The 22,911-nt window shown below is 42.9% G+C and overlaps 1 protein-coding gene across 1 annotated transcript in view; it reads right to left on the bottom strand.

Moving 5' to 3' along the window:
- Window positions 1-22,911, bottom strand: part of PPFIBP1 (PPFIA binding protein 1) — a 2,404,664-nt gene that overhangs the window by 1,251,852 nt on the left and 1,129,901 nt on the right. The window lies entirely within an intron of this gene.

Below are 22,911 nucleotides of genomic sequence, written 5' to 3'. Positions count from 1 at the left end.
CTCAGTCTCTGGTGCTGCTTCTGACTCCATTTCTTTCAAGGCCTTCTATGTCTAGGCTTAGACTGGGAAGCTAGAAAGAACCAGGGTTTGGGAGTGTAACTGCAGCTGAAATGAGGAGGTTAAACCTGAAATCCTTGACTGTTTGCATGGACTTGGCCTTATCTTCCACGGTTTCAGCCTTGCAACAAAAAACAAAATCTTTGTCCAAAGAAGCAGCCAAGAGACTGGATTTCACATGTTCGGGGGGGATTAGTCCCTCAGCCAAGCATGTCTTCTGATGACACATCCTGTAACTGCTGCCCTGCTGGAAGCTTCCAGAGCATCACAGCCACAGTGCAAGGAGTGCTTACCTACTTGCGAGCAAGAATTGCATAAGTCTAACAGTTCTTTGGAGAGGGCATTTTCAATCTCCACCAGTTTTTGCTTCATCTGGTCTTAAATGGTTTGCTGATTCTTCACCATATCAAACTGGCAATTCAAAGCCCTCATGACCAGGGTATCAGAGGTATAGAATTTCCTTCTGAATATATCCAATGCTATGCTTTCTTTATCAGTCGGCAGGGGATTTTTGGAAGTGCTAACTTTAGCTCCCTTAGAACCCAGAGTCACTATTTCAGGGTCTGCTACAGGGTTCTTGAAAATGTGTTTAAGAGAATCCAAACTCTGTAAAATCTATCATGTTTCTGAAGAGTAGGGGGGAGGGAATCTGTCTGTCAATGAAGAATCCAGCAAAACATTTTCCACTACCTCTAAGACTGTAGGAACTGCAAGATATTTATGTTCAGGGAGTTTTAGAAATTCCCTAACACTCTTCTTGGATTGTGGACAATCTTGTGCATCCCACTTAAAATTGTTCCATCAGGGTATATAGGGGCTCCCCAAAGGAAATGCTCTCAGAAGGGAAAGCTGAGGTAAGGTTCTTATCAGAATCTGAAACCCCATAGGAAGCAATAGATACCTTCCCTCAAAGGTGGATTACTCATTATCTTCAGAGTAAAAGAATCAGAAGACTCCTGGGGGGGTGGGGTATTCCTTTTACCAGGAGATGATACAGAGCATAACATGGGTACTAACGTCTGGCTCTGATTATTGCGATCAAATCCTCAGCCAATCTAAAGTACAGTTGTGTACCTACCACAAATGTAGATGTTAGAGTGTATTCACTGTTGCAGTCATTACAATTGGGTTATCCTGCTGGCAGGCTACCAGCAGTCGGCCAGAGTTCCAAAGTCTAGGTCCGGCGTCGGTTGCTGTCGCCTATTCCCTGATGTCAGTACACCAGGAGTTTGCAGCTGATGCCATTTTCTTCAGTTTTTCTTGCCCCAGATGTCAGCTGCCCCTAAAATGGTAGGCTAAAATATGCCAATAAGCATGCATGCACAAAAAACAACTTTTCCTTCATCTACAAGCAAATATACCACATAGGTTGTATAGAATAGAGAAGTATAGATAAGTCCCAGCAAAGGAAAAGGGGGATGGTGGGAGGGTAACCTGGACTGCTACAGTGAATACACTCAAACATCTACATTTATGGTAGGTACACAACTGTATTATGTTCACCGTGTTTCACTGTTGCGGTCATTACAATTGGGTTGAATCCCAAAGCTAAGGTTGGGAGGCTGGTGCTAACTAAGATTAGGAGAGGCTATCAGGCCCTGCAGAACTGCAGTGGCAAAGCCTGCCCTGGATTTAGAGTAGAGAGGTAAGTGATAGTGCTTTTTAAAAGTATGCACTGAACTCCAAGTTGCAGCCTCTAAGATGTCTTTGGTTGGTACTCCTCTGAGGCAGGCTGCTGAAATGGCTGCTGCTCTGGTTGAATGTGGCATAATGCCCTTAGGCACTGATTTGCCATGCTGTGAATAGCAGAAATGAATGCAGTGGCCTATCCACTCTGAAATAGTCTGCTTTGAGATAGCCTTTCCTTGTGATCCTGCAGCATATGCCACTAGAAGTTGTTCAGTCTTTCTGAAAGCTTTGGTTCTGTCAAAGTAGAAGCGTAGCTGCCTGTGAATGTCCAAAGAATGCAGAAGTCTCACCCTTATTCTGTGGGTTTGGATAAAAGGTAGGCAAATTAATTGTTTGGTTAAGGGCCACACTGGACACTACCTTAGGCATAAATATAGGGTTTGTCCTCAGAGAAACCCTGTCAGGATGGAAAATGATAAAAAGGTTCCACAGCCATGAGTGCCTGTAACTCTGAGACTCGTCTAACGGAGGTTATTGCTAGGAGCAGAGCTGTTTTCCAGGATAAGAATTTTATATCAGCTGCAGAGGCTGGCTCAAACAGAGGCAGTGTGAGTTTTTCCAAGACATAGTTGAGGTCCCATGCAGGTATTGGTGCTCTCCTTGGAGGTCTTATGTTTTTGGCCCCTCTGAGGTACTGCCTTAGTAATGGATGAGAAAAAAATAGGTGGCTCTGTATTGTAATGAGCTGAAATGGCAGAGGCATGAATTTTAATTGATGAAAAGTAAAAGCCCTTATCCAGCATCTCAGTTAAGTATTGCAAAATTTGAGGAAATTTGGAACAATCATCTCAATACCCTGTGCCTGGTTCCAAGCACAGAATCTCTTCCATTTTTCTGCATAAGAATTTCTGGTGCTAGGCCTCCTGGCCTCCAAAATAACATCCATCACTGCTTTGGAGAGAGGTGCGTCTTGAATGGCTGCATTATTCGCCATGCTGCCAGGTTTAAGGTCCTAAGTTGGCTGTGCAGTATCTGACCGTCTTGTTGGGTCAATAAGTGAGGAGTTTGAGGTAATGTCCAAGCTGGGCATTAAGACAAGCTCCTTAGGACTAGGTACCAGTGTTGGCGAGGCCAATCTGGGGCAATCAGTATCATATGTGGCTTCTCTTGTCTGACCTTTAGGAGTATTTTGGGAAGGAGAGGCAGTGGAGGAAAGGCATACTGTAAGGTTGTTCCACCTGAATGACAAAGCATCCACTTTCCATGCTTGTTTGTGATAAGTCCTTGTGCAGAATTCTCTGAAGTTGGCAGTTGTGAGGGGAGGCAAAAAGATCTATGTCTGGGCATCCCAATTTCCTTGTCATCATGCTGAAGATTTGTGGATCTAGTTTCCACTCGTGAGGGTCCATGAGGTTTCTGCTTAGTTCGTTTGCCAGTGCATTTGTTTTTCCTGGCAGGAATTGTGCTTGCAGGTATATTTGGTAAGTCAACGCTGCGTTCCACAAAATCATGGCTTGTCTGCAGAGGGGGTAGGAATGTGTGTGCCCCCCCCCCCCCGCTTATGTACCACATGACTGTGACGTAGGTCCTTGAAGGCTCTCAGGGCATTTTGTACAACTAGCATCTCTTTTTGATTGATGTGAAGATACCTTTGGCTTGGGGACCATGTGCCCTGAATACATTTTCCTGCCATGTGGGCCCCCCAGGCATAATCTGAAGCATCTGTTGATATTGTTTGCCTGGCTGTGGGTAGAATGAATGGCTGTCCCTTGTTGTGGTGACAGGCCTGTGCCCACCACCGAAACTCCTGTTGTAGGCAGGGAATGAGTGAAATTATTGATTCCAGGCTGTGGCAATGTTGAGTCCAAACACTTTTTAGATACCATTGTAGTTTCCTCATATGCAGTCTTGCATATGGAATTAGCAGAATGCAGGAGGCCATGTAGCCCAGAGCCTGCAGAATTTTTCTTGCAGATAACTGGGTCTTTGTTGCCATGCTTTCGAAGTAAGAAGTCAGGTGCCTTTGTTTGTCTGGTGTGAGATAAGCCATCTGGGCAGTTGTATTTAAGCTTGCACCCAGGAATATTATCTCTTGAGAGGGTACTAGTTTTGATTTCTTTTCGTTTACTGTGTACCCTAGGCAAATTAGTAATCTTTTTACAAAAGCCAGATGCTTTAGTAGAATGTGTTTGGTCTCTGCTCGAATAAGGCAGTTGTCCAAGTAAGGATATATTTGCATTCCTCTGTCTGCAAAATGCAATTACTGGTGCCAGGCATTTTGTGAAGACCCTGGGCGCAGTAGATAAGCCAAAGGGCAGTGCAGACAATTGGTAGTGCATTGAGCCAGCTATGAATCTGAGGTATCTTCTGCAAGATTGTCTGATTGGGACATGCAGGTATGCCTCTTTGAGGTCCAAAGTTACAAGCCAAGCCTTCTTGCCCAGCATGGGCAGAAGCTGCTGCAGAGTCAACATTTTGAATTTCGGAACGTCCAGAAAAGTATTTAGAATAGACAGGTCCAGAATTGGTCTCCATGCTTTGTCCTTTCTTGGTACTAAGAAAAGTCTTGAGTAAAATCCTTGTCCCTGCTCTTGTTGTGGCACTGGCTGAATAGCCTTCATGTCCATGAGAGATAAAACTTGTTTTTGTGCCTCTGCCCATTGATTGTGTGGAAGGTCTGGCATACCTTTTGAAGGGTGTGAAAGTGGAACCTGTAGCCCAGAGAGACTATATTTAAGACCCATTTGTCCTGGGTGATCATGTGCCAATTTTGTGAAAAAAGTGCTAGCTTTCACCCTAAGGGTGCTGCCAAAAGATAAATGCTTGGCATTGGCAGAGGGAAGTCATTGGGACTGTTGCCTATATGGCTGTGATTTGTCTTCTCCGCTTTTGGAGGTAGAAGCACCCCATTGTTTGGGCTTATATGAGCCCTGGGGCTGTTGTCTGCCTCTGGGGCGTCTGTATCTGCCTCTTTGTGGCCGGTCTGACACGGGAAAGGACCAATTCTTAGAAGGCCAGTTCCTGCTAAATCTGGGTGGCTGTACCTGTAAGAAATCCTTTACTGTCTGCATAGATTTAGCTTTATCCTCCATTTTCTTCAGCACCTCTTCTGCCTTAACACCAAATAAAGTATCATGCTGTAATGGAGCATCCAATAATTTTGCCTTAACATGATCAGGCAGAGTCTGTTCCTTTAACCAAGCATACCTTCTAATGACAGAACCTGTTACAGCGGCCCTGCAAGAGGCCTCCAGTGAATCATAACCACATTGCAAAGTGTGTTTTCCCACTTGTTCAGCTGCATGCAATAAATCCTAAATTTCCTTGTTCTCAGAACATTCAGAGGTAATCAACATTTTCTGTTTTAGCAGAGACATTAAGTTTTGATGATATTTAAGCATATGAAACTGACAATTTAAAGCCCTTACAGCCAAGGTAGCAGAAGCGTAAACGTTTTTCCCCCATCTGTCCAGAGCCCTTGAATCTCTATCTGAGGGGACAGGGTTTCTTGCAGTAGCAGCCTTGACCCCTTTGGGACCCTGGGAAATAGTTTCTGGGTCAGCAGCAGGGTTTTATATAGAAATTTATGAGAATCTGGTACCATGTAGTATCTGTCTGGCTTAACAGCTGCAGGAGGTAAAGTGTCGGGAGACAGGCCTGACTCTGAAAATACATCATCTACAATGTCTAGAACAGGTGGAATAGCAAGAGGTCTATGCTGAGGTAGTAAAAGAAAGTCTCTTAGCCTTTTCTTATTGGCTTAATGGTTAAGGTATTTGCCTTATAAACCAAAGGTGCAGGGTTTGATTCTCACACGGGGTAATTGGCTAGGCTTACAATTGGCCCACAAAGGCAGTTAGCCTAGTACTAATCTATGAACCTATGAACCTTAGAATCTGAGTAATCTTGGCTCTCTCAGTGGAAATGCTCCCTCATGGTATGCAGGGTTTCCCCAAATGAGTAATCTTCAGGAGAAGCTGAAGGAATAGATTCTTCAGCATCAGAATCCTCATAGGGAGGAATAGAGTATATCCCTGTTCTGAAGAGGAGTCAGAGGAAATGGAAACCTGATCAGAGGAATCATATTCAGTGTCTTGCCTAGGCCATTTATCAGGAGGGGGACGGGAACCCCTGATCAAAGTAATTAGGTCTTCGGCCATTTTGAGCATCTGTTTCTTAGGCATGAAAGTCTGTCCTGGAGAATGCTGTACTTGTTTCCTTGTCTTTAAAACTGTTTTAGACTGTCTTGGAAGCTGAAGTTGGCTTGATATAAAGCTGTGTAGGTCTAAAAACACCCTCAGAAGCCGATGCCTGCTCAGCGGCTCCGGACCCATCTGAGGGATTAGTTTCCGAAGGCCCAATACCTTAAGTATCCAGAGGCCTAGTCTCCACGTGGGAGCTGGAGGCGGCCTGTGGCTCTGAGGTAGCGGGTGTCAGGGGCTGCAAAAGCACCTCAATGAGAACCAGCGAACTGGCGACTGGTCTAGAAGAGGCTTCGTTGTCAGTTTTGGACCACGGATGCTTGTCCTTTTCTTTTTCCTTATGCTTTTTATGAACTCCAGTCGTTGGCTGTTCCAAAGGCATTATGTAGTTAAACCTTCGGCCAAAGTAATGAAAAGCAAAATCGTACCGACGCTTAATAGTGCGTTGGTTAAATCTAGCACAAAACCGACAACTAGCAACGTCGTGGTCAGGGCCTAGGCAAGGAATACAGTATGAATGAAAATTCTTATGAGGTATTTGCTTCCCACAAGAAATACAATTGTTAACTTTTTCTGACATCGGTCTGGAGCAAGAAAAAAAGTTTCCCCAATGGGGTACTTAGCTTTATAGAAGACTTTGGATCTAAAATTCAGTTTCGAAAATCTCAGGAGTCGGCCGACCGGCACTTGCAAACTGCTTTTGCTTCGGGCGCCGAGCGGCAAGAAAAACTGATGAAAATGGAGTCGGCTGCATCTTTTATACCCTTGGCGCTCTGACGTCAGGGAAGAGGCAACAGCCACCAATGCCGGACCAGAACTTTGGAATTCAGGCTGACTGCTGGTAGCCTGCCAGCAGGATAACCCAAGTGTAATGACTGCAACAGTGAAACACGATGAACATCCACATTGCAAAGTATGCTTTTCCACTTGTTCAGCTGCATGCAATAAATCCTGTAATTCTTTGTTTTCTGCACATTCTGAATTTGTCAACATTTTCTGTTTAAGCAGTGACATAACATATTGCTGATATTTAAGCATATGAAACTGGCAATTTAAAGCTCTTACAGCCAAGGGAGCAGAAGTATAAATCTTTTTCCCCGATCTGTCCAGGGCCCTTGAATCCCTATCAGAGGGGATAGGGATTTTTGCAGTGGAAGCCTTGACCCCTTTGGGACCCTGAGAGATAGATTCTGGGTCAGCAGCAGGGTTTTTATAAAGAAATTTATGTGAATCAGGAACCCTGTAGTATCTGTCTGGCTTAACAGGAGCTGGTGATAAAGAGTCAGGAGACAGACCAACCTCTGAAAATACATCTACAATGTCTAAAACAAGAGGAACAGCAAGGGGCCTGTGCTGTGGTAATAAAAGGAAGTCTCTGAGCCTTTTCTTGGATTCTGAGTAATCTTGGCTCTCCCAGTGGAAATGCTCCCTCATAGTATGCAGGGTCTCCCCAAAAGAATAATGCTCAGGATGAGAGGCTGAAGGGACAGATTCTTCAGCATCAGAATCCTCATAGGGAGGAAGAGAATATTCCTGTTCAGAAGAGGAATCAGAGGAAATGGAAACCTGATCTGAAGATTCATATTCTATCTCTTGCCCAGGCCTCTTATCAGGAGGGGGATGGGAACCCCTGATCAAAGTAATTAGGTCTTCGGCCATTTTAAGCATCTTTTTTTTAGGCATGGTGGCCTGTCCAGGAGAATGCTGTACTTGTTTCTTTGTCTTTAGAGCTGCTTTAGTCTTTGCCTCTGAAGCTGAAGTTGGTTTCACATATAACTGAGTAGGTCTGAAAACACCCTCAGAAGCCGATGCCTGCTCAGCTGCTCTGGACCCATCCGAGGGAATAGTTTCCGAGTGTCCAGTACCTTAAGTTTCCAGCGGCCTAGTCAGCTCCACGTGGGAGTCGGAAGCGGCCTGTGGCTCTGAGGTAGCGGGTGTCAGGGGCTGCGAAAGTGCCTCACTGAGAACCGGCAAAACTGGCGACAGGCCTAGTGGAAGCCTCGTCGGTTTTGGACCTTGGATGCCTGTCCTTTTCTTTGTCTTTGCGCTTTTTATAAACTCCGGTAGTCTGCTGTTTCAACGGCATTATATACTTGAATCTTCTGCCAAAGTAATGAAATGCAAAATCGTACCGACGCTTAATAGTGGGTTGGTTAAATCTAAACGAAAACCGACAAACCCCACGTGTGGGGTCAGAGCAGGGGCAAGGAAATAAGAGTAAGAATGAAAATCCTTATGAGGTATTTGCTTCCCACAAGAAATACAATTATTAACTTTTTCTAACATTGGTCTGGAGCAAGAAAAAAGATTCCCCAATGGGATACTTAGCTTTAATGAAGACTTTGGATATGAAATTCGAATTTGAAAATCTCAGGAGTCGGCCGACCGGCACTTGCCGAACTTTTGCTTTGGCACGCACAGCGCGCAAGAAAGATTGAAGAAAATGGTGTTGGCTGCATCTTTATACCCCTGGCGACTGACGCCAGGGAAGAGGAGCAGCAACCAACCGCCCCAGACCTAGACTTTGGAACTCGGGACGACTGCAGTAGCCTGCCAGCAGGATAACCCAACTGTAATGATTGCAACAGTGAAACACGATGAACATCTAGGTCCTGTTGATAGGTCCAAGTTTGGGAGTGGGAGACGGCAGACCTCTGTTGGGGCAAGCTGAATGCAGCCCTTTTATTTGAGGCCTTACGCTTGAACCTGAGGGCGATGACCAAGCTAGGGCCGGGATACGGGATGACAGCTGAATCCAGGGGACAGAGAACCAAGGTGATCCCCTGATGACAACTAATTCTGGACACCCCTTTGACAATTTCAGAGCAGTTGTCAGAAGCCAGAACTTGCAAAGTGGTTCCAGACCAAACAAGTTAAGTCCTTCAATTTGTGTGGAGTGGAAGAGGTATCGAGGAGTGAATTTACTTAATTATTGGACTTGGTTACTAAGATTACTGCTACACAAATGGCAATACTGAATTCTAGTGTCTCCAGTCTTCCTGGTAAGCAGCAACAACTGTTTGGACAGGGGCTTAGCCAATCAATGACAACAGAGACAAGAGTGAGTAACACAGGAACTGTTTCACCAACGCAAATAGCAGAAATGGTGGACAACAATTCGCAAAGAGCGACTAATGAATTTGGGGCCAGAAATGGTCTTAATTCAACTAATAACTTCTTAGAGGATTTTGACTTTGAAAGATGTGCTGGTAAGAGATTTAATTTTATAGAGAAAAGAAAGTACAGTTGTGCACACTTACCATAAATGTAGATGTTCGAGTGTATTCACTGTTGCAGTCATCACATTTGGGTTATCTGCCTGCAGGTAGCCCTCAGCTGACCTGAATACCAGAGTATTCAGATTTCTGTGTCGGATGCTGTCGCTTCTTCCTTGACGTCAGGTCGTGAGGGGTATAAAACATGCAGCAGACGCCATTACATCAGTTTTTCTTGCCCCATATGTCAGGTGCCCCCCCCAATAGGAAGCAATTATATGGTATGGTACACGCCAGCAAAAAGCAAATACACGATATAATATATGCCAAACAAGAAGGAAAAGTAGATGCAAGAGAAGTCAGGGGGCTGGAGGGAGAATAACCAGGACTGCAACAGTGAATACACTTGAACATCTTCATTTATGGCAAGTGTACACAACTGTACTATGTTCTTCATGTTTCACTGTTGCAGTCATCACATTTGGGTTGATTATCAAAGCTAAGGAAGGGTGGAGGTAGTTAGAGAGCATTAGGGCTAGCAATAAGGCCCTGTAAGACTGCTGTTGCAAATCCAGCTCTGGATTTAGAAAAGATAGGTAGGTGGCAATGTTTGGTGAAAGTATGTACAGAGCTCCAGGTTGCAGCTTCCAGGATGTCCCTGGTAGGGGACTCCTCTGAGAAATGCAGTAGAGGTAGATGCAGCCCTGGTGGAATGTGTTCTTATCCCCTGTGGGGTAGGTTTTCCATGGTGTTTGTAAACAGAAATGGATGCAATGTGCTATCCATTTGGAAATGGTTTGCTTTGAAATGGACTTCCCTTCTGCCCCTGCAGCAAAGTTAAATAGCAGCTGATCAGATTTTCTGAGAGGCTTAGTCCTGTCCAAGTAGAACCGAAGCTTTCTGTGAACGTCCAGAGAATGCAGTATCCTTTTCCCCTTATTCTGAGGATTAGGGAAAAAAGTAGGCAAATGGACTGGTTTAGGGCCACACTACACACCACCTTGGGCATAAATGATGGATTAGTCCTGAGGGAACCCCTGTCCGCATGGAAGATAATGAAGGGTTCCACTGCCATGAGGGCCTGCAGTTCAGACACTCTTTTTGCTGAAGTGATGGCTAGAAGTAAAGCTGTTTTCCAAGACAGGAATTTTAACTCTGCTGTAGCAGTTGGTTCAAAAGGGGGAAGAGTGAGTTTTTCCAATACAACGTTAAGGTCCCAATCTGGAGTGGGAGCCCTCCTGGGTGGTCTTACATTTTTGGCTCCTCTAAAGAACTGTTTCAGCAAGGGATGAGAGAAGAGGTGTGACTCAGTATTATAATGTGCTGATATGGCAGAGGCATGAATCTTAATTGAAGAGAAAGATAGGCCCTTGTGGAGCATTTCTGTTAAATAATCTAAAATATGAGGTAAGCTAGGCACCGTTGTGCCCATCCCCTGTGCCTGGCTCCAGGAACAGTATCTTTTCCACTTTTCCGAATAGGAGTTTCTAGTACTAGGTCTCCTTGCTTCAAGAATGACATCCAGCACCTGCTTACTGAGGGTTGCTGGAGGTGAGGGAATTAGCCAGGCTTCAAGGTTCAGGGTTTCAAGCTGAGGGTGTAGAATTTGGCCCTCCTGCTGGGACAGGGAAGGGGTCTGAAGCAGGTGCCAAGGTTGTAGCACTGTCAGACTGCACAAAGGGGGTACCAGTGCTGGCGTGACCAGTCTGGTGCAATCAGTATTGTCCTTAGCTTGTCCTGTTTGATCTTTAGTAGAACATTCGAGAGGAGAGGCAGAGAGGGAAAGGCATAAACTGAGAGGCTTTCCAGGTAAAGGACAGGGCATCCACTTTCCAAGCTTGACTGTGGGGAGTCCTGGTGCAGAATTTGTTCAATTGGTAGTTCTGAGGGGAGGCAAACAGGTCTACCTCTGGTGTCCTCCATTTGTTCCTCAAGAGCTCGAATATTTTGGGTTCCAGTTTCCATTTGTGTGGGTCCATGAGATTTCTGCTTAAGTCGTCTGTTTGCCTGGCAGGAATTGAGCTTGTAGGTTCACTTGGTAGCTCAAGGTTGTGTTCCACAGAGCCATGGCTAGTCTACAGAGTGGGTAGGAATGGGTCCCCCCCTGCTTGATTATGTTCCACATAACTGTGGTGTTGTCTGTCTTTACCAATAGTTGTCCTGGAAGAATACGGTCTCTGAAGGCTGTCAGAGCATTCTGCACAGCTAAAATTTATTTTTGATTGATATGCAGGTGCAATTGTTTTGGGTTCCACTTGCCCTGAATGCACTGCCCTGCCATGTGAGCTTCCCCATGCATAGTTTGATGTGTCTTTTGTTAGGGTTTGGGCAGCAGGGGGTATAGTGAATGGAAGTCCCTTGCTGTGGTAGCAGGCCTCTGCCCACCAAAGGAACTCTGCCCTTAGACAAGGAATAATAGGAATCATTGTTTTCAGGTCCTGAGAATGTTGACACCATAGACTTTTTAGATACCAGTGAAGTTTTCTCATATGCAGTCTTGCATATGGAATTAACAGAATGCAAGAGGCCATGAACCCCAGGGCTTGCAGGATTTTCCTTGCAGATAGCTGGGATTTTGTGGCCAGTAGTTTGAGGTAGGTTGTCAAATTAACTTGTTTCTCTGGAGTGAGGAATGCCATCTGGGAAGTTGGGTTTAAGCTTGCTCCCAGGAATACAATCTGTTGGCAGGGTAATAGGTGTGATTTCTTCTCGTTGCTGGTGTACCCTAGTGAAGTCAGAAGTCTCTTTACAAATGTCAGGTGCTGTAATAACAAGTCATGACTCTGCCTGAATCAGACAATTGTTCAAGTATGGGCAAATCTGAATATTTTTCTGCCTGCAAAATGCAATGGTAGGAGCTAGGCCACTTTGTAAATACCCTGGGCGCAGTAGATAATCCAAAGGGAAGTGCAGAAAACTGATAGTGCATGGAGCCTGCCCTGAAGCGTGGGAATTTTCTGCAGGATTCCTTTACTGGGATGTGCAGGTAAGCTTCTTTTAAGTCTAGAGTTGCCAGCCAGGCATCTTTGGCTAGCACAGGAAGAAGTTGCTGAAGACTTAGCATTTTGAATTTTGGAACCACCAGAAAGGTTTTGAGAATAGAAAGGTCCAGGATAGGACACCAGGAGTTTTCTTTTCTGGGAACCAGGAACAGTCTTGAATAAAAACCTTGTCCCCTTTGTTCTGCTGGGACAGGTAAATAGCCCTGGTACTGAGGACATAGAGCACTTGTTTTGGGCCCTCCGCCCACTGGTTTGGGGGGAGGTCTGGCTATCCACTTGGGGTTGGGAGTGAGTGGAAGTGTAATCTGTAACCTAGAGAAACTATGTTTAAAACCCATTTGCTTGGGAAATGAGTTCCTATTTTTTTGCATGCAGGGTGAGCTTTCCTCCTAAGGGAGCAAGTAGTTGAGCAAGGCTTGGTAGAGTTAAAGATAAGTCATTGTGCCATTTTTCCATAGGGGTGGCTTACTACTCCCTGCTTTGGAAGTGCCCCCCCCCCCACACACACACACACACACACTGCTTAGATCTGTGCATAGCCCGAGACTGAAGTTTTAGTGGTGTGCTGCTCCTGGGTTTGGACTGCGAAGGCCAGGAAGAGACCGGAAAGGACCAGTTCTTTGAAGGCCAATGCCTACTGAATCTAGGTGGCTGTACTTGTAATAAATCTTTAACACTTTGCATAGATTTAGCTTTTTCCTCCATCCTTTTGAGGACTTCTGCTTTGTTGCCAAAAAGGTACTCTTGGTGTAAGGGTGCATCTAGTAATTTAGCTTTAACATGATCTGGCAAATTTTGTTCCTTAAGCTAAGCATGCCTTCTAAGTGCAGACCCAGTGACAGCAGCCCAGGAAGATGCTTCTAAAGCATCAAGATCACATTGCAAAGTATGTTTACCAACTTGGTCAGCAGAATGCATTAACTCTTGTAAATCTTTGTGTTCAGTACAGTCAGGAATCATCGTCATTTTCAGGTTAAGTAGCCCCATAACATGCTGCTGATTCTTTAACATATGAAATTGGCAAGTTAAAGCCCAAATGGCCAAAGTAGCAGAAGTATATACCTTTCTTACCCCATCTGTCTAAAGCTCTAGAATCCCTATCAGAAGGGGTAGGATTTTTGGCAGTAGTAGCCTTAATGCCTTTTGGTCCTTGGGAAATGGTCTATGGACCCGCAGTAGGATTCTTGAAAAGGAATTTGTGAGAGTCAGGTACTCTGTAGTACCTGTCAGGTTTCCTGGGAGCTGGAGACAAACTCTCTGGAGTAAGGTTGGATTTCAAGAAAACATCATCTACAATCTCCAGAACAGCAGGAATAGCTAGAGGCCTGTATTGAGGCAGGTTTAAAAATTTCCCAAGTCTCTTTTTGGACTGAGAATAGTCCTGGCTTTCCCAGCGGAAATGCTCCCTAAGGGTATGCAAGGTTTCACCAAAAGAAAAATCTTCTGGAGAGGAAGCAGAGGGAATGGAATCTGCTGCATCAGAATCCTCATAAGTAGATAAGGGTAAATCCTGGTAGTCAGAAGGAACAGAGATATCAGATTCCTGATCAGCAGAATCAGAAAGAAAATCAGTTCTAGGTCTATTAGAGGGGGAAAGCTGGCTTCCCCTAATTAAGGTAATAAGGTATTCAGCCATTCTAATCATTTGTTTTTGAGACATATGGGCCAGAGAATACATTTTGGTCATCGGTTTTCTAGGCTTAGTGCGAGCTTTAGGCCTGAGGAATTCAGTATTCTTAGCTTGAAATGAAGTCATCGGTTTGATATGAAAATCGGTAGGTCTGAATACACCCTCAGAAGCCAGTGCCTGCACAGCTGCTCCGACCCATCCAAGGTAGAGACATCCGCAGGTTCCATAGTTGAAGAGGCATCTCGTGGCATACCAGACTCCAAATGGGTCTCAGTAGAGGCCTCCGAATCTGTAGTAGCGGGTATCAGGGTCTGTGAAAGCGCCTCACTCAGTACCGGCAGACTGGCGACTAGCTTATCGGAAGCATTGTCTGCAGTTTTGGACCTATGCGGTCTGTCTCGGTCTTTATCCTTACGTTTTTTCGGAAGATCGGTAGTCAGATGTCTTAAAGCCACTTCGGACTACGGAGATAGAGAATGGAAATATTTAGCTACAAAAATAACCTGACAACGAATAGTTTGGGTGTTGAACAAGGCACAAAACTGACAGCAAAGGACTGGGCCTAAACAGGTGACGCAGTAATAATGAAAATCTCTATGAGGTATTTGCTTTCCACAGGCAAGACAATTGTTACTTTTTTCGGACATCGGTTAGAGCAAGAAAAAAGGATCCCCAACGGGGTACTTAACTTTTTGAAGACTTCAGGTCAGAAACTTGAAAACGAAAACTTCAGGAGTCGGCCGACCAGCACTTGCGAACTGCTTCTGCTTTGGGCACTGCACGGCAAGAAAGACTAATGTAATGGCATCTGCTGCATGTTTTATACCCCTGACAACCTGACATCATGGAAGAAGTGACAGAATCAGACGCAGAAATCTGAAGACTCTGGTAGTCAGGCAGGCTGAGGGTTACCTGCAGGCAGATAACCGAAATGAGATGACTGCAACAGTGAAACACGAAGAACATCAGGTTTTACAGGATCCAAGGGGAGGACCTTGGGATGCTAAACTTGAGTACAAGCTAAAATTGAATGTGGCAAGGAACCCAGGTTTAAATGAATATTTAAGCATAAACAATGTTCTCAGATTAAGGGCAGCTAAGTTATAAATGCCCTTGTTTTTTTGAACTTATTGTATTTTACTAGTTAGACTTATAAAACAGGAAAAAGGTAAAAACTTGGGTTAGGTTTTTCTTTAATTAAATATTATATATATTTGTTCATAGTTTTTAAACAATTTCTTTTACCATTTTAATGATGGTTACTTATATTTGTATTGAGCTGTTCTATAATATGAAGGGTTAAGTGGGTGGTTCTTTTTTATTGAAAAAAACAGTTGATTGGCTCAACATTGATTATATGTATTTTAATAAAAAAATTTTAAGCGAAACCTGAACGCAAACTCGCTACCACTCGCAACAATATTGCCAACAGCAAATGTACACAATTCCAACACCACGGAAAGTATAAAAACAGGTTTAATGTTAGAAAGTTAAGCGCTTTCACCCGCACATAGCGAGCTTCATCAGAACAATTAATACAACAAATGGAAAGCATTTAAATACCAGTTATTGGCGCCAAAATATCTTAAAGCTATAGGCAATGAATAACATAAAATCAGCATTTTCATTTCCTATTATAAAATACTGACCATGATAAAAATATATATATAAATGTGTGAGTGAAATATCTATAAAATACAAATGTAAACCAACCAGCTATTATTGTGCTTACCAAAACAGTTCATATACATTAATTATTTCATAAATATTATTTGTATGAAAAAATTATTGTTGTAAAAAAATGTATAAACCTTCATAATGAATACATTACCTATCTAACTCCAAAATGGGTTTAACAGTTATGAATTCATTTAGTCCGGGTGGTGTCATGGTCAGTATTTTATAATAGGAAATGAAAATGCTGATTTTATGTTATTCATTGCCTATAACTTTAAGGCATTTTGGCGCCAAGAACTGGTATTTAAATGCTTTCCATTTGTTGTATTAATTGTTCTGATGAAGCTCACTATGTGCGGGTGAAAGCGCTTAACTTTCTAACATTAAACCTGTTTTTATACTTTCCGTGGTGTTGGAATTGTGTACATTTGCTGTTGGCAATATTGTTGCGAGTGGTAGCGAGTTTGCGTTCAGGCTTCGCTTAAAAATTTTTTATTTTACGTTCGGAACGCTTGTTTCAGTGGTAGAATCATGGATTCCACTCGCAACTTATCAGGAGCAGCCTCACCCATACAGAATAACGAACTATCTGACCTTCGGGCAGAGGTATCGTCTTTACAAGGTGAGGTATCTAAGCTACTGAATTTGTTTAACAGACTTAAAACCAAAGGAGAGATGTTTGATAGTGAACCGGCAAGACTTGCAGCTGACCACAACAACTCCTTAGGATTAAACACGGACGGCACACCACAGGGAACAGGAATAGTTAAACACAATACTATTCCAAAAGATACTGATGAAAATATTAGTTACGTCTTCTCCGGAAATCGCTAATGGTCAGGTACATAGGTCTGAGCACGTTCAAGGCATTGACCTACCTGGTTTTATGGACCATTTGGACAATAATAGAACAGAAATTACGGATTTTACCTTTGATTTTTCTTTTGGCAATCTAACGGAGGAAGCCAAAAGAACAGGTGCAAGACCCAAGTATACTCAGCCAGTACGGACATATGCACAAGTGTTTGCTAGCAGCAACAGTGATAAAGGTACTGTACCTAAGTCTAGTAAAGAACACAATAAATTAATTAATGAACGTAAAAGGGAATTTGTTTTGAAAGACTTTTTTGGAAAGGACTGTAATTTTGATAAACTGAGTGAAGTGCAAACGAATGACAACTTTAAAAAGGTCAAAGGAACTTTGAAAGACATTATTTCAATGTTTGGTAAAAAATTGAATGCGATTAATGCTGTGAAACTTGATAATGCTTATTTAGCGCATTGTATTTCTTTGAAAATAGTTCCTATGGGACTGAGATTTCACAAAATACCTATGGGCATAGAAATTACCAATGAAGTGAAATATGATTTTAATTTGTTATTTGATTCATTTGGAATGGAATTTATGAAGTTACTGATAAAATATAATGATATGAAGTTATGCAAAACAATCAGTGAAGTAGAGAAAATTAATGATATAATTTTACAAGATTTAGCTTTCCCTCACTGGGAAAAATTATATTTTAAGCAGTTTGAGATGGCAGAACTTAGAGCTAAGAAGGCTTTTGATAGAAAAAATAAGAAATTACATAGGGATACTGAACAATATAAAAGATTAGATATGTATAAATGGGGGAGGGATCAGTATGAAAAAGGTTATGGAGTTAATAATATGAATAATGACAAAGTACAGTTTTGTACCTACCATAAATGTAGATGTCCGATAGGTATGCATCTGCAGTCATAACATATGGGTTTGTCCTGCCTCAGGCAGCCCTTCGGTCGGCCGGATTCCAAAGTCTGGGTCTGGCCTTGGCTGATGTTGCACTTTCCCCGACGTCAGAGCGTCTGGGGTATAAAAGCATCAGCCAACGCCATTTTCCTCAGTTTTTCTTGCCCCAGATGCCCTCTAGGAAGGCTAAATTTGGATAAATGCTGAAAAGTTCCAAACATTTGCAAATTATATACATGTATAAACAAACAAATACCCCATAATAGATTCCCCCAGCTAGCTAAAAGAGGGGTAAGAACCCTAGGAATACCACAGAGGAGAAGGAGGGAGGGTAATCCTGACTGCAGATGCATACCTATCGGACATCTACATTTATGGTAGGTTCATAACTGTACTATGTCCTTCAAGGATGCATCTGCAGTCATAACATATGGGTAGAATACCATAGCCAATCTGGGGGAGGAGGTACTAAGAAAGGGATGGTGTAGTTAAGATCCCCTGCAGGACTGCAGTAGCAAACCCTGCTCTGGATCTAGAGTATAAAGGTAGATTGTAATGCTTGGCAAATGTATGCACGGAGCTCCAAGTAGCAGCTTCTAAAATGTCCTTGGTAGCCACCCCTCATAGGAAGGCTGTAGTGGTGGCCGTGGCCCTTGTGGAGTGAGGCCTGATGTTTTCAGGAACTGTCTTTCTGTGAAAGGAGTAGCAAAATCGAATGCAATTTCCTATCCATTTTGAAATTGTCTGTTTGCAAATTGCTCTTCCTTGCACCCCAGTTGCATATGCTACAAAAAGTTGGTCAGTTTTTCTGCTAGTTTTTGTTCTGTCCAAGTAGTAGCGTAGTTGTCTGTGTATATCCAGGGTGTGCAAAGTTTTCCCTCTATTCTGTGGATTAGGGAAGAACGTAGGCAAGTGAATAGCTTGGTTCAAGGATACCCTAGATACCACCTTTGGCATAAAAGTAGGATTGGTTCTTAGTGAAACCCTGTCCTGGTGGAAAATAAGAAAAGGCTGCACTGCCATTAATGCTTGTAACTCAGATACTCTTCTTGCTGAAGTGATTGCCAGAAGGAATGCAGTTTTCCAAGATAAAAACTGTAGATCCGCTGATGCTGCTGGTTCAAAAGGAGGAAGTGGCAGTTTCTCCAGCACAAAGTTGAGATCCCAGGCAGGTAGAGGGGGTCTTCTTGGAGGTTTAGTATTTTTGATCCCTCTCAGGAATTGTCTGAGGAGAGGGTGCGAGAAGATAGGTGGATCCACATTGTATTCTGCTAAAATTGCTGAAGCATGAATCTTAATGGAAGAATAGGACAGGCCATTGTGGAACAATTCTGCTAAGTATTCTAGGATATTTGTTATGTTTGCCACTGTGACATCTGAGCCTTTTGATGTGCTCCAAATGAGAAATCTCTTCCATTTAGCTGAGTATGTCTTCCTTGTGGAAGGCCTGCGAGCCTCCAGGATAATGTCCTTCACTCTCTGAGATAAAGCAGTTTGATTGGGATTTAAGGAATTTTCCAGGCAGTTAGCTGCAATGATTTCAAGTTGGGATGCAGGGTCTTGAAATTGTTCTGCGTCAGAAGAGGCCATAGGGGGAGAGGCCATGATTTTGCCTGAGACATGCTTCTCAATAATGGATACCAGTGTTGTCTTGGCCAGTCCGGAGCTATTAGTATCACTTTTGGCTGTTCCTCCCTGATCTTCAGTAGAACCTTGTACATCAATGGGAGAGGTGGGAAGGCATATACTGTTAGGGATTTCCAGCTGAAAGAGAGCGAGTCCACCCTCCAAGCTTGTGGGTGGTATGTCCTTGAGCAGAATGTCTTCAGTTGATGGTTGAGTGGGGAGGCGAACAGATCTATCTCCGGCATTCCCCATGTCTTTGCTATGAGTTGGAAGATGTCTGGGTGCAGCATCCATTCGTGTGCATCCATGGTAGTTCTGCTTAAGCTGTCCGCCAATGCATTTTCTTTCCCTGGCACGAATTGGGACTGTAGTTGGATATTGAGATTCAGGCATAGTTCCCACAGATTCATAGCCATCTGGCATAGAGGGTATGAATGTGTGCCTCCCTGCTTGTTTATGTACCACATGACCGTGGTGTTGTCTGTCCTTGAGTTGTGTACCAAATCCTGAAGGGATTTACGGTCTAGGGGTTCAGGAGAAGAAAGTTTTTTATTCAGTTCATCTAACAAATACTCTTGGTACTGTATCATATAAAATTGACAGTTTAATGCCCTGACAGAAAGAGTTGCAGAAGTATACACCTTCTTTCCCCATCTCTCTAAAGCTCTAGACTCTCTTTCAGAGGGTAGAGGGTTTTTGGCAGTAGCGGGCGCAACCCCTTTAGGGCCCTGAGAAATAGTTTCTGGGTCTGCAGAATGGGCTTTATACAGATGGAAATGAGAATCCGGGACCCTGTAGTATCTGTCAGGTTTGGCAGGGGCCGGAGGAAGAGTATCAGGGGCTGTACTAACATCATTGTACACATCATCAATTACATTCAGAACAGGAGGTATAGCTAAGGGCCTATGCTGAGGCAAATGCAAAAAGGTCCTTAATCTTTTTCTAGAATCAGAGAAATCCTGACCTTGCCATTGAAAATGCTCTCTCATGGAGTGCAGAGTCTCACCAAAGGAAAACTCTTCAGGAGGGGAGGCAAGGATAGATTCCTCAGCATCTGAATCCTCATAAGGCGAGTAAGCCCCTTCCTGGTGGTCTGACAACTCAGATCCATCCGTGGAAACATCTGAGGAGTGTGGGTCAGAGGGGTCAGTCCTGGGCCTTTTGTCTGGAGGAGGTTGAGAGGTCCTGTCTGGGTGAGGTTGTGAACCCCTAATTAAGGAAATAAGGTCCTCAGCAAGGCTGAGGATCTGTGAACTAGACGAAGGCCTCTGGGAAGTAGATTTAGCAGGCAAAGCTTTAGAAAGTTTGGCAGCTTTAGCCCTTGAAAAGGCCTTAATGGACATGGAAGCAGGGGGCCTAGCTGCCCCACGTGCAGGAGTAGAAATGTCCAAAGGTATGGTGTCGGACATTTCCTGAACACTGGTTTCGGTAGGAAGTTCTGAAGCCGACTCAGCCGGGGCCTCCCAGGCCTCGGTGGTCGGAAGTATGGTTTCGGAAGAAGGAATCTCCGAGGACTCTGTTTCGGCCGAAACCGAGGCACTTGCGGTAGGCCTAGCCGTGGTTTCAGCCGAAACCGCGGGCCGCGAGTGTCGGTCCTTTTCCTTGCATTTTTTGACCATATGCGAAGTCGGAGTCTCCAACTGCATTTTATAAGCAAAAGCGGCTCCAAAAAATTCCTCTGCAAACTCCGACCGACGTCTAAGAGTTCATCGGTTGAAGGAAGCACAGGCTAAACAGGCAGATACGTCGTGGTCTGGGCCTAAGCAAGGAAGGCAGTAGGAATGGAAATCCTTATGAGGTATTTGTTTCCCACAAGTTAAACAATTATTTACTTTGTCTGACATCGGCTGAGGCAAGAAAGAGTCCCCAACGGGGTACTTAGCTTTTCAAGTCTTCGGTAGCTGAATTCACTGGATCTGACCGACCGGCACTTGCGAACAGCTTCTGCTTCGGGCACCGCGCGGCAAGAAAGACTGAGGAAAATGGCGTCGGCTGATGCTTTTATACCCCAGACGCTCTGACGTCGGGGAAAGTGCGACATCAGCCGAGGCCAGACCCAGACTTTGGAATCCGGCCGACCGAAGGGCTGCCTGAGGCAGGACAACCCATATGTTATGACTGCAGATGCATCCTTGAAGGACATCATGCAACACTCACAAATATTAGATGAAAGAATTTTTTATCAGTCATACAAAAGAGGGAATTACACCAAGTGGACAAAAGGGGGAAAATGGAAAAAAAAAAGAACTTTTAACCACCATCAAGGTGGTAGAGAAGATACTGACAGATAATACCAATATAGCTGTTTTTGATGAGGCTGGGGGGGATTCAATTATACAAAATGGAGTATTATGTCAGTACAAAAATTTTAATATATTTAATTACAGTGACATACATTTAGATAAAGCTCATTTCAGCTTGCTTTCTAAGGGTATGAAATTCATACCTACTACCCAATTTCATGTTGTTGATTGCTTAAGTGAGTTTAAGCAATACGTCAGGAAGTTAAATTTAGCACTTATGTTTAAAGATAAGAATCATATCACTGTTAAACAAGACACATTAAAAAGAAAAGCAGTTTTATACCTGCAAACAATGTCAATGTTCAGATGTATGACAAAATGGTCACTAGGGAAATTTATCAGTTTAATAATAAAATTAAAACGTTTAAGAACAACTTATCAAATGATGAAATTAGAACTTTGGAAGAATTAAGATCCAACAACAAAATAAGAGTAATGAAACCCGATAAGGGTGGAGGGATTGTGATATATGACTCTTTAGCTTACAGTTCCATAATACATGAAATATTGCATAGTTCAGGAAATTACATAGTGGCCTCTATGAATGAGGCTCACATTGCATATAGAAGAATCGATATGTACTTAGAAGAATATTTATTAGAACAGAGGATAACGGAGGAATTGTACAAGTTTATGGTAGTTGAATTTCCACTTATGGCAACTATTGTGGGTATACCCAAAGTTCATAAGAATATATTAGATCCCCCATTCAGACCAATAATATCGGGAAGTAAATCTAAGACATTTTCCATAGGAGTTGTTATAGATACCATACTCAAACCAATTTATGCTGAGATCAAACATTTAGTAAAAGACTCATGGGAGTTTTTAAAGAACTTTCCATTAAATTTAGACAGCAAAGGTTTATTGTTTACTTCCATAGATGTTGTTGATTTGTTCACATGTATACCCCCAATTCAAGGAATTGAGGCTTTTACTAATAGTATTAGAAAATACACCAAACTTAGTTGGGATAGGATTAGCCTCATCACTGAATTAATGACTTTAGTACTTGAAAATAATTTCATTTACTATGAAGGAGAGATATTTAGGCAAACCAAAGGTGTAGCTATGGGGGCAGCTTGTGCCCCCATCTACGCCAATTTGGTAATGCTAGATTGGGAGGAGGAAAAAATCTTCAAAAATGAACATATAGTCAATATAAAATACTACTCACGATTTTTGGATGATATTTACATCTTATGGAATGGGGATCAAAATTCTTTTATAAATTTTGTAGAATATCTTAATAGCAGTAGTGACTATTTGAAATTTACTACTGAATATAACAATATAGGAGTAGCTTATCTAGATACCCTCATTACCAGTGAAGGTAACAGTTTCGAGTCCAACATCCACAGGAAAGTTACGTTCACCAACTCCTATTTAGATTTTCATAGTAACCATCCGAGAAAACTTAAATATAATATTTATAAAGGACAGTGTATTAGAGCTATTAGAATGACATCAAAATATACTGATATGTTAGATGAGGTAAAATATATTAACAACTTATTTAAAGAACGGGGTTATGATCATGATATGATGTTGGATGTTAACACATATGTTATAAGTGAATGGGGGAAGAAATATGTACCTCTTTTGGGTTTGAATATGAAACAGAATTCAGAAATGGAAAATAAAATTGCCACTACAACTAAAAGTGACAATAATACATATAATAGAGCTTGTATTATTGAATTTGGCCCCCACAGTAACTATATTAAAGCTATTATGAATCGGAACTGGCATATATTCTTAACAGATCAAGAAATAACTGATATTCTAGTATCTAAGCCTTCCTTTGTATACAAAATGGGCAGTAATTTAAAAGAATT

Source organism: Protopterus annectens, chromosome 9.part0, assembly GCF_019279795.1.
Source record: "Protopterus annectens isolate FY-2018-M chromosome 9.part0, PAN1.0, whole genome shotgun sequence".
Lineage (NCBI taxonomy): Eukaryota > Metazoa > Chordata > Ceratodontiformes > Protopteridae > Protopterus > Protopterus annectens.
This window is presented reverse-complemented; position numbering and strand designations above follow the sequence as displayed.